The sequence below is a fragment of the Cyprinus carpio genome, chromosome A11 (genome assembly GCF_018340385.1).
Source record: "Cyprinus carpio isolate SPL01 chromosome A11, ASM1834038v1, whole genome shotgun sequence".
Classification (NCBI taxonomy): Eukaryota; Metazoa; Chordata; class Actinopteri; order Cypriniformes; family Cyprinidae; genus Cyprinus; species Cyprinus carpio.
Window position 1 is genome coordinate 19,927,483 of NC_056582.1, and position 12,665 is coordinate 19,940,147.

General features: G+C 38.3%; 1 pseudogene; it reads right to left on the bottom strand.

Moving 5' to 3' along the window:
* Positions 1 to 4,390: 4,390 nt before the first annotated feature.
* On the bottom strand, positions 4,391 to 11,164 carry LOC122146674 (annotated as a pseudogene).
* Positions 11,165 to 12,665: the final 1,501 nt, after the last annotated feature.

Below are 12,665 nucleotides of genomic sequence, written 5' to 3' on the forward strand. Positions count from 1 at the left end.
ATCATTAATATTGCTTAATATTTTTGTGAGAGCGATCAATTTTTCAAAGTCTCTTAATGTATAGAGAAAGTTCAAAGAATAGCATTTATTTGAAATAGCATCATAAATGTTGGGACTTTTAATCACGTGTGCTCTGAAATTAAAGTATTTCTTTCAAAGAAAAAAACTGACCACAAAATTTTAAACGGTAATGTAGGTGTTTTTAGCTGTTTGTTTTAAAGGATTATGTGCTTTTCTTTTTCCTCTACAGGCTGATGAACCCATTGCTTGGTGCTGCAATGGATTGATGTTGTATCAGGGCAAGTGCTGTTCATGTAAGCTAACTTCTCTTATATGTCTCATTTTCAACAACCAATTCCTCCGGGGTTTTTTTTATGCAGTGTTTTTTTTTTTTTTTTTCTTCTAGTCTGGCATGCTTGCCTGAAGAAGGATTTAAAGGTATGAATACACAATTGTGATTATTTCAGACATACAAAGCCTTTGTTAAAAGAAACATAATATTATCAAACATTATTCATGCTCTATCGCATATTTGTTTCCTGTATCTTTCAGGCGCTGGGCTGTTAGGACCTGAGTTTGAGGGCTCCGGATGTGGAACAATGCTGATAATGTCTGAGCATGGGATAAAGCTTAGATTACACATAGATGTTCATTCTTAGGAAGTCTTTTATTTTTCTTTTTGGTTTTATTTTGTTGTGAATGTTTACGCTAACTTCAAAAGTGTCATTTGCTTTCAAAACATCATGCTCGCTTTTATGTTGAAGATGTTGATGCATTCTACCAAGATTTTATTAGTGCGTGCCACCATGACTGTAGAAAAATCTGGTCCAGAGATTTCCTCAAAGGGCGTTCCATTTCAAGGAAAATCAAATTCCTCCTTGTTTGTTGCAATGTCATGTTTCAGAGATTATAGTCCTGATCATATTTTATTAGCCAAAACAGTGAAGTCTCTGTAAATTCTTTGTTGAAAGAAGCTTGTGATGGCACTGTGAGCTCATTACATATTTAGAATGCATGAGCAACTTGAATATTAAAAAATATTTAGTCTCTGTTTTAGTTAATGTAAATAAGCTCATCAAATACAGCGGTGGAAGTCTAAAAGATGAGGATAAATAGGACACATTTTCAGAAGTGGGAAATATTACAGCATTGCTAAATAGTTTGAACATGTTCTGCTACTTGAAATATAAAGCAGGCATTTGTGTGAGACTTTTCTGTATGTTCTTTCATATGGGCAATAAATATTCTTTTACATCTTCAGATGTACAGTTTATCGTGAACAATTGCAGAAATTGTACTTTTATAGTAGCATTTATATTTATTTGTATTACATGTGTGTATGTTCTAGGGTTGTACTGGCTTCTGGTCCAGAATGCATCTTAAAAAAGTGAAAAAAAGAATCAAATCTGACTTATTATATATATATATATATATATATATATATATATATAAATTTTGTCCATATCAATACAACCATAACAATAAAATAATTAAATACTTACAACCTTAATAAAAAAAACTAAAAAAATAAGCATTTTGACCAGTCTATGGTTTTGACACAGAACTCCCATATACCAAACTTTAGAAGCTTTACACGTAATAATCAGCTATGAAGATGTTTTTAATTAACAAATTAAAAATCTGTTCCCAACTTACACACAGTGGCTGAGTATTTATTTATTCAGAGGCTTAAGAAAAAAAAAATCACATTTATAGTTTATTTTACCCTGTTCAACTGCAGTATCTTTCCAAAGGATGAAAATATCCTTAAGGAGAAAACTACAGATTGAAAACTTGCTAAAATGTTTTCCTGATATATATATATATATATATATATATATATATATATATATATATATATATATATATATATATATATACATATATATATAAAACAATCAAATTATGACAGCTGCATAACAAATTTATAATACTGTACATATATTTCCATCTTATTTTAGGACCTGAGACTTTTCCTGATGACAGCATTGAATTGCAGGGTCCCAAGTGGTTCGTTAGTGGTTCTTTTTATACATAAAATCATAAATCTTTTTGAGTGCGTGTACGTGACTACATGGTTGCTGTTTATGGAGGGGGTATTGTGTTTCTATCGGCCTTTCAAGCACTACACACGAGCAACATTCCTTTATACATGCGTATATAGGGACACAGCTCTTGACTCGCATGCGCACAATGTCATCAGGGGTCGCTAATCTTGAGGCTTATGCATGGACGCAGTAATACTGGGCCGAATCTTTATTCTTTGCGGCGGAATGTTGTCCCTTCGAAGGAATTTTAAATGAGCCGGATGATTTAATTTAAAAGGTAAAGTGTGGAGCTGGCAAGGTGTGCTGTGTGAAAGTGTCATTCCTACTGAGCTTCATTAAAAAACCTGGATTTTTTAGACCCGGAACACGCATATATATATCAACGTAAGAATCCCCTTTCTCTAGTTGTTCAAATGACACTTGCAGTGGTAGATAAGCTGCTAGTCCTGTTCGGTGCCATTTATGTGTCAGTGACAGTTGATACTTTGGAATGCATTTCCTGGATAGGAATCCTACTACGATAAGGGGATGGACTCTTAATATTCAGGAGCCATGCAGTTGCGATTGGAAGGTTACCAAGCAATCTACAGCACGACCACATTAATATTCAATAGCAAGCGTTCGCCATAGGTGAGCAAAAACACCTTCTTAATATTTTTTTTTTAAATAAACATGATACGTAACTGTAATCTACTTAATTATTTATGAGCTAAGCTTCTGCAAGGATATGACAGTACTTGCGCATGCGCAAGACATTTTAAAGTGAGAGAAACTGAGCAGGGATGTATCTAATGACGAACAGGTGACACATTTTCACGCACAAAAACAACTTTTGTAATTTTTGTACACTTGGCCAAAAAAAAAAAATAATAAGTGTGGTTCTCTTATGTAATGGGCTCAACGATTTTTCCATAATTATTTCCAGTATTTCATGATTACACTTGATAGGATTAAAGGATTAAAAAAAAAATGTATAGAGATTGCAGACAAGCAGAGAGCTCAAACATCACTACAAATTAATCTCTATAAAAAAAAATAAAAAAATAACAGTAAAACAATCACCAAAAATGCACATAACATATATATTAGTCTCACTAATTAACAATGCAGTGAATTAAATATACATGCATGCTTCCTCGAAGTTTTTTTTTCTGAGATTTTCATATATTATTTTTTTTAAGTCAGTGAGAGAGTTTATTTATTTCTCCCTAAAAAGTTCATATTTACTTTTGAGGATTGATTTTTTTAAATCACTGTAATAAGACAGCAAAATAAAGTGTATGCTTAAACTGTTCATATATGAAAAATAAAAAAGTCACAAATGACAGGTTTTGTCAAATTAACCCATTTATCAATTCTAAAATTTCATAATAATAAAAAAAAAGAAGTCATAGGCTGAGTATAAAGAATATTTAATCCATTTTATAAACAACATGTACGTTAGCAGGCATTATTCAGTAGATTTCTGAAGGTATTTTCGAATTCACAGAGATAATTCATCCCATCTCATTACAATACAAACCTCCACACACACCCACAGGCAACATTCATTAGCTCAACATGTGCGCACACACACACATACACCCAGTTTAAACAGGCACAGGGGTCGCCCTCCAACTGCGGACCGGCAGTGCGGCGTCTTCCACAGTTCTATATGGTAGATTCTAAGGTCGTCTTTTAGTGGCTTGTAAGGCTGGCACTCCTCATGGTGCAAATTTTTGCTGTTGAACAAGGCAACAGAGAGCAATTATAATGATAACAACCAAGTTAACAGTAATGTTTGTCTAATATATACCAGTCTTCATTGTCAGCATGATCTTTCAGAAATCATTCTACTATGCTTATTTGCTTCTCAATAAACATTTCTTAGATTAATATAATAATAGAAAGACCAAAAAAAAAAAAAAAAAAATCTAATATCTATAATAATATATATATATATCTATGCTGCATATATTTCTTTTCCTGGAAACTGATAGATTTTTTTTTTTTAAAAATCCTTTGAATATTACGAGTTTTATTATTATTTATAATAATTTATAGCATTTTATATTTTTAGTAACTATATAATGTCACTTTTGATCAATCTTAAGCAGTTTTTGTGGTATACAAAGTGTTAATTTAAAAAATAATAATAATTTTGAACAGTAGTGTGTGTTTCTCATCACCTTTTTACAATGCAGATCCTTTTAAGATCCACAGAATTCACTCTTATTCACATCAACATGAACCCTCATTTGTGTATAATTGTGTTTAATTTGGCTATGCTTTCAGAACTGGAAAAAAAATTCTGATTTTAAGAATTGGATCGTTTTTCTAGTTATGAAGTTGACGTTTGTCATTCAATTGTCCACAGCTGCCTCCACAAGCTGTTGAAATATAGAATACAGGAAGAGGAATTACCTGAATGTGCAATTCAAGAAATTGAACAAAACATACACACCACACAGCCACACATAATAGCACATGCGATAATTTTTATGCCGTTTACCATCGTTTGATAGTTACAGTTGAATATTAAGTATCAAGTTAGTTTTAACAGAACTAAATGTTTGCTCACCTTTTGCCGTTGTGTGCTGAGTTTCTTTTCCCCTCCTACGAAGAGTCCCGCCCCTTTGCTTTCTTTCCAGTGATAGAAGCCGGAATGTGGGGAAGTGGGGAGCCGTTGGGGTTTGGAGGGTGGAGAGGAGCCCGCTGCTCTTTGCGGCTTTCTTTCTTCTTCCCCAAACCCTTGTGATCAAAGCTGGCCACCCTGCCATGCAGTCCTGAGTCCACTCCTCGGCTGTGCGGGGCAGATATTCGTGGGGTGGAATGGTGGGCCGGGAGTGAGTCCTCTTAAAGTTCCACAAGGATGGCGTGTGGGGATCAGAGGGTGCGTGCTGGGGACGCGTGCCTGCTTCCCCCGGGGAAAGCGAGCCGTTGGTTTGTCCGTGAGAGCAGACGTTGGCGTTTTGCTGATGAGGGGCCGCCCCTTGTTCTGAGAACTAAATTCTTGTCCGGGAGGTGGCCCGACAGTGTCGGACTCGTTGTAAGAGGCTTTCCGTTTGCGCGGTGCAGCGCGGCGTCCGGCGTGGTCGTCCGCGTCTGCTTCCCTGAGACGCAGCTGCTGTTTATTGGTCGGCCAGGTCGAGTTTCTTGGGCCGACCGGGGCCTGATTGAGCCGGGAGCTCGGCCGAGTTTTAGACGGGAGACGCTGTGGACTTGGCCACCCCCAGAGTTCTCGGACTGACCGTAAGCCTTGCTGGGTCGAGAACTCTGCCGGTTTGGCTCCTTTCCTGGTCCCGTGGGAAGAGTAGAAGGAAGTCTTGAGAGAAGTTGAAGTTGTGACTTCCTGCTTTCTGTCTTTGGAGAATGCTTGAGAAATGGAGGAAGGAGAGCTCTCTGGCAGGAACGGCTGCAGTCTTGGCCGGGGACTCTCTGGAGTGAGGATCTGATGCTGTGAGGTATTTTTCTGTGAGTAGGAGAGGAACAAGGGTAGTGAGACAAAACATTTTACTTTTACATGCAGTGCCAGGAAGTAAAAACACCGCTGTCAAAAGGAAACAAATATGCGGATGGATCCTGGCACAGGCTCAGAGCCATGTGATCTGTGAGTGAATCTTAACCAAACCTGTCAAGAACAATCCTGCTTCACATTCCACCCCAAAATCAAATGACAAAGTAGGATTTTTTAGGACCATTTGTTTTTTTTTGCTTCGTGTATTTTAATAAAACTTAAGCACATTCCTCCAAATTTGTATTATTGTAATGCCAAATTTGTATTACTTGAAGTTATGCATAAAATGTTGTTTTCACACAATGAAGTTACTGTAAATAAAAATAGGAAGTTCGTAAAAAAAATCAGCCACAAATAAAGACAGTATTTTAAATAAATAGTAAATATAGATGAGTATGCTTAAAAAAACAAGGGTAGATTTAGTAAATATATTTATACAATACACACACACACACACACACACACACACACACGCATATATAGATAAAATTATATATTTAAATATTTTTTTCATAATAATGCTAATTTGAGGAAAGTCCTTAAGAAATATAAAAACTAAAAAAGCCAGCCGTGCTTGCTTTTGAACTTTTTGTTGAGATCATGCACCCCACTATTTGTATTTATGTCAGGACATATATAGTGTGGAGGAAATATTTCTATCTGAAATTTAATATGATTTTGCTTCAAACCGTACGAAGCAGTATAACAGGAAATCTATTTGTGTATGTGCAAGACAAAGTGTGGAGACAGATGTTATTTTAGTTTCTTAGATGTCCTGGCTACTTTGAAAATGAATTTGCATGGAATACTTAGGAAACGCTCTGGAGGACACATTAGCCACCTTAAATGGACATATATGTTGAATATGCATTATAATTGCATGGGATCAGAGCAGTCCGCATTTGATGAACGTAATAAATGTTGTGTTTGGTTGTTTTGTTTCCTCCTCCTCTTGTTGCAATCTACAGCCAACCCGAAAATGATTGTAATGAATGTTAGACCCTTTTCCTGCAGGCAAAATAATATTCACAAAAGACTTTTGTCCTCATACCTTTAATTGAAATGGAAAATTGCCACGACAATAAGTCAAGTGGTTCTTACTTACTGTCCACAGATGTGGCGCTGAGGTGGTTCTCCACCATGGCACTCATGGCAGACACGTAGATGGTGCAACCGTCGATCGTCAAAGTGAAGACACCGTGGACCCCGAGAATGACTAACCCAAATGACAAGCTGTTGTTGAACAGGCAGAGGATTAAATACTGACACTCCGTCTTATTCATTAAGAGTGTTTGAAAGAGTCACAGATCATTTTAAAAACCACAGACAATGTCATGTCTGAACAAGCTATGGCAGTTACAAAGGTAACTGCTAGCTGACCTGTGGAAGTGTTTTGTAGTTGTACCGCGCGGCTGGTTTGGATGCCATGGAGTCGATGTGCCAGTCCTGCAAGGTCCAAGGTCAGCGTGTCCCTGCTCCTCTCACTCTCATCACTGTTTCTGAGATGCTGGGCCTGGGGTGAGAGGATAGTAATGGCCAGGTGCTGCATCCTCCACATGGGGTTTATCCTCCTCCAAACTTTCAGACAATGTGGGTGTTTCTGCCCACACCACACCCAGATGACCAGAATTCAGACAGACAGTCAATGTCCAGCAAACTACAGCTAACTATTCGCAAAAACCATCTTAACAAAAACACACACAAATATTTAGTAGTTGTCTATCTATATATATATATTTTATATATAGAATATATATATATATTACTCTAAATATTTATAATATATATATATAGATATATTAATATATATATATATCTATATAATATAGATATACAACACAGGCATATTTAGTGATTGAATATGTAGATTAAATTATAAATACATTTTATAATAATTGTGTAATAAACAAACTTGGAAATAAATATATATAAGAAAAAAATTGTTTCTCTGGACTTTTCATTGATGTTTCTACCCTAATGCAGGGCTGTTCGTCAGAGGTCTCCGGCAGAGAGGCGGTGCGGGTGAATCTCTGGGAGGGTTCTGGGCTTACAGTCGAAGCAGCTGAACTCTCTGGGGCTGGCCCTGATACCCGACGATCACGACCCTCGAGCTCATCTTCACTCTGCCACCAAGCTGGTCAAAGTTTTTACTCCTGCCTTGCACCTTCCTGCGCTGATGAATGGAGTGAATCTGGAGAAGAGATGATGGTTTTTTTTCATCACATCATTCATAAAACGTAACTGGTGAGAGTGTAAGTGCTTTCATTATGCATTGTGATTTTGGGCTTTATGCAATATTAAGCACTGGAAAGCCTTTTGGGACTGTTAGTTTTTAATAAATAATTTAGAATTGCTCACCCTAATGACCTGCCAAAGCAAACAATGTGTTATTCTTCACTTTGTGCCCCAAGAAAACCGTTTTATATAACACCTGTGGAGCACCGGTGCCCTAACCACTGATCATCATCCACCTGTGAAGCAGGACATTTGTTCTTTTCTTTTGTATTTCTTAAACGCCCTCCCAAAAAAAAAACATGCATGATATCAAATACTCACAATAACTTTTCCCTATTACAATGTTTTAGAAAATAAAAAATAATATGAATTAAATGTAATTGCGTTTCCTTTACTTTTCCACCGGGCACCGGCAGCATAAATGGCTGCCCACTGCTCCGTGTGTGTGTTCACAGTGTGTGTGTGTTTCACATGCTAGTGTGTGTGCCACTTTGGATGGGTTAAATGCAGAGCACGAATTCTGATTATGGGTCACCATACTTGGCTGTATGTCACCATCACTTTATATATTGTCATATTTGCATTTTACCTACCAGCCCTATAGACAGCCAGTATCTGTTGATTTAAAGGGTTAGTTCACCCAAAAATGAAAATTAGCCCATAAATTACTCACCCTCAAGTTCTATCAGCCTTGGCATATGACTTTTCTTCTTCTTTCACACAAATCCAGTTGGAGTTATATAAAAAATAGTCTTTGATCTTTTCAAAGCCCCTTTGTTTCATGGCACTCAGTGGGTGTTTTGCAATAGCATCATTCAAACAGAAGTGAAATAAAAGCAGCCCATAACCATAAAAAAAAAGAAAAGAAAGTGTCTGCTGCACGGCTCTCCTCCTGTAGCGAATCGATGCGTCCATATTGGACAAACGTAATAAGTTATGTAAGCTTGCGTTTACTGTTGTACACGATAAACATTTCCGAGCGGATGACGTATAAGTCATCGGCTTTGCGCATGCACTGCTCAGAAGTGACGGACTCGGAAAGCGCAGGGGGAATAGATCAAAACAAAACAAACGGTCCACTACTTAAAAGTACAAAACAAGGATTTGTAAGAAGAATGTCGGAGGATTTCCGGATTTTAAACCATAGAGGAGACGGTTTTTCCTTTGCTAAAGTAGGAGACTCTTTTTTGCTTCCTTTTGCTCCTGTTCCAAAACGTTGGTTTCCCGCAAGACTCACTGGCGCATCTTGCGAACGCTGACCTAATACGTCACTCAGCCAACAGAGGCCTGGGGCTTCTGTGTACAACTGTTGCCGTACAGCGCAAACCTACATTAAAGTGATTATACCGTTTTGAATATTATATTTCATACCATAAAAAAACGCATCAATTCGCTACAGGAGGACTTTTTGTTTAACCCCTGGAGCCATACTAGACACTTTTTTTTATGGCTGTGTGCTGCTTTCTTATTCACTTCTCTTTTGGACTGAAAGCAATGGCACTACCTCGGTCTGAGTCTCCCCCTGCCTGGAACATCGAGAACAGCATATACGCGTAGCCTTCAACTGCACCCGCCGCATCGCCTTTTTAATGGAACTCGCGCGCGCTGACTGGATTTGTTCCTGGAAGACGAAGTCATATACACCGATGATTGACTTGAGGGGCGAGTAATTTATGGGCTAATTTTCATTTTTGGGTGAACTAAGCCTTAACAAAAACCTGAAGTCACTGGAGGCTTTTCCTGTAATCCCTTTCCCACGTCCTGTATGTCATGTTTCGCGTGCTCCTGAACTTCCTGGTCTTGTACAACAACTGAAACCAGTGAATGCGTTCCACCACTCTGAGTTTTTAGATTAGAGTTCTGCTATTACATTACAGGACAGCAAACAAGCATCAAGATGGCAACAATTCTGCTTTCTGGAATCTATCCTGTCGAATGAAGAACAGTACTTAAGACATATTCCACGCCATGGGTTTTGACAATCACTTGCACACTAATATATGTGATAGGTGAAGTGTGGGTCAACTTCACATTGCAGGTCAAAAGGTCGAGTACAAACTTTCTTCGTCCTCTCGGGGTCCAACACACCCACAGTGCTTGTCCCAAGGTCACAATCTTTTCTGAGGAGACTGTGAAAACGAGAAAAAGCATTTTTATCATCAAAAACATAACCATACTAGGTAGATTATACCAAGCTAGAAAGTCATAAGAATAAAATTCAATAAAAGTACGTGTTTTTAAAAAAGTTAACAACTATATAATACTGCATACATACATATATATGTGTGTGTGTAATGAATGATTGAATAATCTGTATACATAGAAATGGGCATAATCTGAAAAACTGATCTGGTTCTAAAATGCAACATTGTAGCCTAATGTTTAATTATCAAATCTAAACTGTATAAATATAGGGTTTAGTTTGGACAATGGATTATTGAAGGCCTCATAATGACTTAACTTGGAGACCATTTTGGTAATGGCCCGTCTGCAAACCACGGTGGGTCCGGAGGCCGACAGGGGGCCGAAGCAGCCCCTCTGCCTCTTTTGGGGACTTGATGCTTCCTTTCAGCTGAGGAATGGCCGATTGGGCGAGGTGCCTCCATGTGGGCCATGAGGGGGTCCTGCTGTGAGTAGGGGAAGGTGGAGCTCCGCGTGGGTTCGATGGGAGGGCGGGAACTGCTTAAAACACAGCTGATTCTGATGGCCCGGCGTTTTGGATGGCGAGTGCCTGTTGGCAATGATCTCACATTTAAATTATATATATATATATAGATATATATATGTATATAGTTAAAATTATTAATAGATATATAACCACAGATTATATAATCTAATAACCACAGATTCCACATCCAGCATCATGCATACTTTCTAAAGACATTTTTAATGCCTAATCCTTATTTCCCACTTTTTTCCAGATCACAAGGTGGTGTGAAGTAGGACATACATTTTGAATATCTTTTTTTTTTCATTAAATTTTTTGGAAACTTTTTACATTTTACTTCTCCTGTTTCTTTTGTTATTTTAATCATTGAAAAAAATTTGAATCAACATCATTTTAAGGTAAAATAGGCCAGCAGGATTTGATTTATTTTTGTTAAGATGCAGGGCTGTGTTATTACACATTAGACCCTCTTTTAACATGTACAAACAAGATCAGATTAGTTAATCTTACCAAACTCCATCTTTCGGAGGTTTCGTGTGTCTGAACTGAGGAGGTGTTGAGGGAGATTGCGGTGATGCCCCGCCCGCAGCGGCCTTCCACATTCTGGTTCCTGGCCACTCCAAGAGGAGCGCCTCCGGGGGAAGGGTGGGTGTGTCCATGACAAGGATCTCTGCTGCTGAAGCGGAGAGTGGTGTCGTGGAGCGGAGAGTGTCGCATAGATCTTACCCAGAGGGCCGTGCCTCCTCGTCACAATGCTTCTTCGGAACGCCTGAGGCCTTCACCACCTGACTGCACTATGGCCGCAAACCACATAGATAGAAGAGCATCGTGCCCAGGAAAATGAAGCCACCCGAAGATGGACATATCTACAAAAGCATACCAACCAATAGGGACAAATTAGCTTTGTTTGAAAAATTAACTAGAGGAAATGTTTTTAAAATAGTCATTTTCTCCAAAGAGAAATTCGTGTGTGTGTGTGTGTGTGTGTGTGTGTGTGTTGAAGCTTCCTGTTTGTAATTCAAAATGTTTCTAAACATGTTTAAGTAGCTTCCTACTAGTGATAGTCCCGATATTTACCTGCATTCAGCCTAGGACACTGTTATAATAGCCTCTGCTTTCAACTTAACATGCCTTTTTTATTTTACTTTCAGCATAGCCCGAATTTCCCACAAGAACCAATGTTTATTATTCATTGATAAGGCTGCTTTATAAAAGCCTGCGACCTGACAGGAGGAACCACCTGTAGTTTTAAATGTTGCAAAATCTCAAAACAGCCAGGTGCCAATTAGCTCGGCACGCACCCTTATAATATCAGATCCATCACTAAATGGCGCTCAGAGTTAATACCGGCAGTGTTCCCCTTGAAATCAAAGGAAAGTACATGAAACTCCTACGCCTCTTTCCTCAGTGGTCATAGGTTTTCCGTCGTTTTTGTTTGCATTCTCTGCCTGTATTCATCTTACCATCGGACCCTACTGAAAAATTAAAAGGTTGTAACATGACCATATATTAGAACAACAGACTTCCTATGCATTATCATCAATGCCCTTAGCCCAACACAGAACATAATGATGGGGTGCATCTTATGCTAAATGCTACATTCTAAACCAGTTAATTCAATGGGCAAAGTAACCATAGAACAATTGAGAAGGACATGTGCCCTCTCCAATTAATCAGACCTATAATGGCGGACTTCTTCTATGCCTTTGAAACTATATTGGTGTTGACTGTCTTGAATGCCAAGCTGTATTGACGTCACAAACTGTTGAGAAAAGGGACCAACATTGATTTATGCCATACTGATGGGGTTAATGGAGAGTCATAATGGGAGATCTATTACAACTGTTCAGTGGCTTTATTAAACCTCCAATAGCATTTTTCGTCTGTGAAATGCAATCTGTGGCCAATGAACTGCGTCATCTCTTTAAGCCTCTTCTGATGGGTGGTTTTTCTTCTTCGTTTTTTTTGTATATTTTTTTTGAGCCAGAAAATAAAAAACTTACCTGACAAATGATCCCGACATTATTAACTGCCTTTTCGATAAAGTGCGCGCGCCGAAAAAGCGAGATTTCGCTGGTTTTTAAACTCAGTGCGTTTGTTTCCATTTGAAGTTCCAGACAAAAACGGAACACGACCGAAACCACAGTTTCTATTATGACGAACACTGATCAGGGAGAGAGAGCGCCAAGCGCGCAACCCGGCCGCGGATACTAGGACC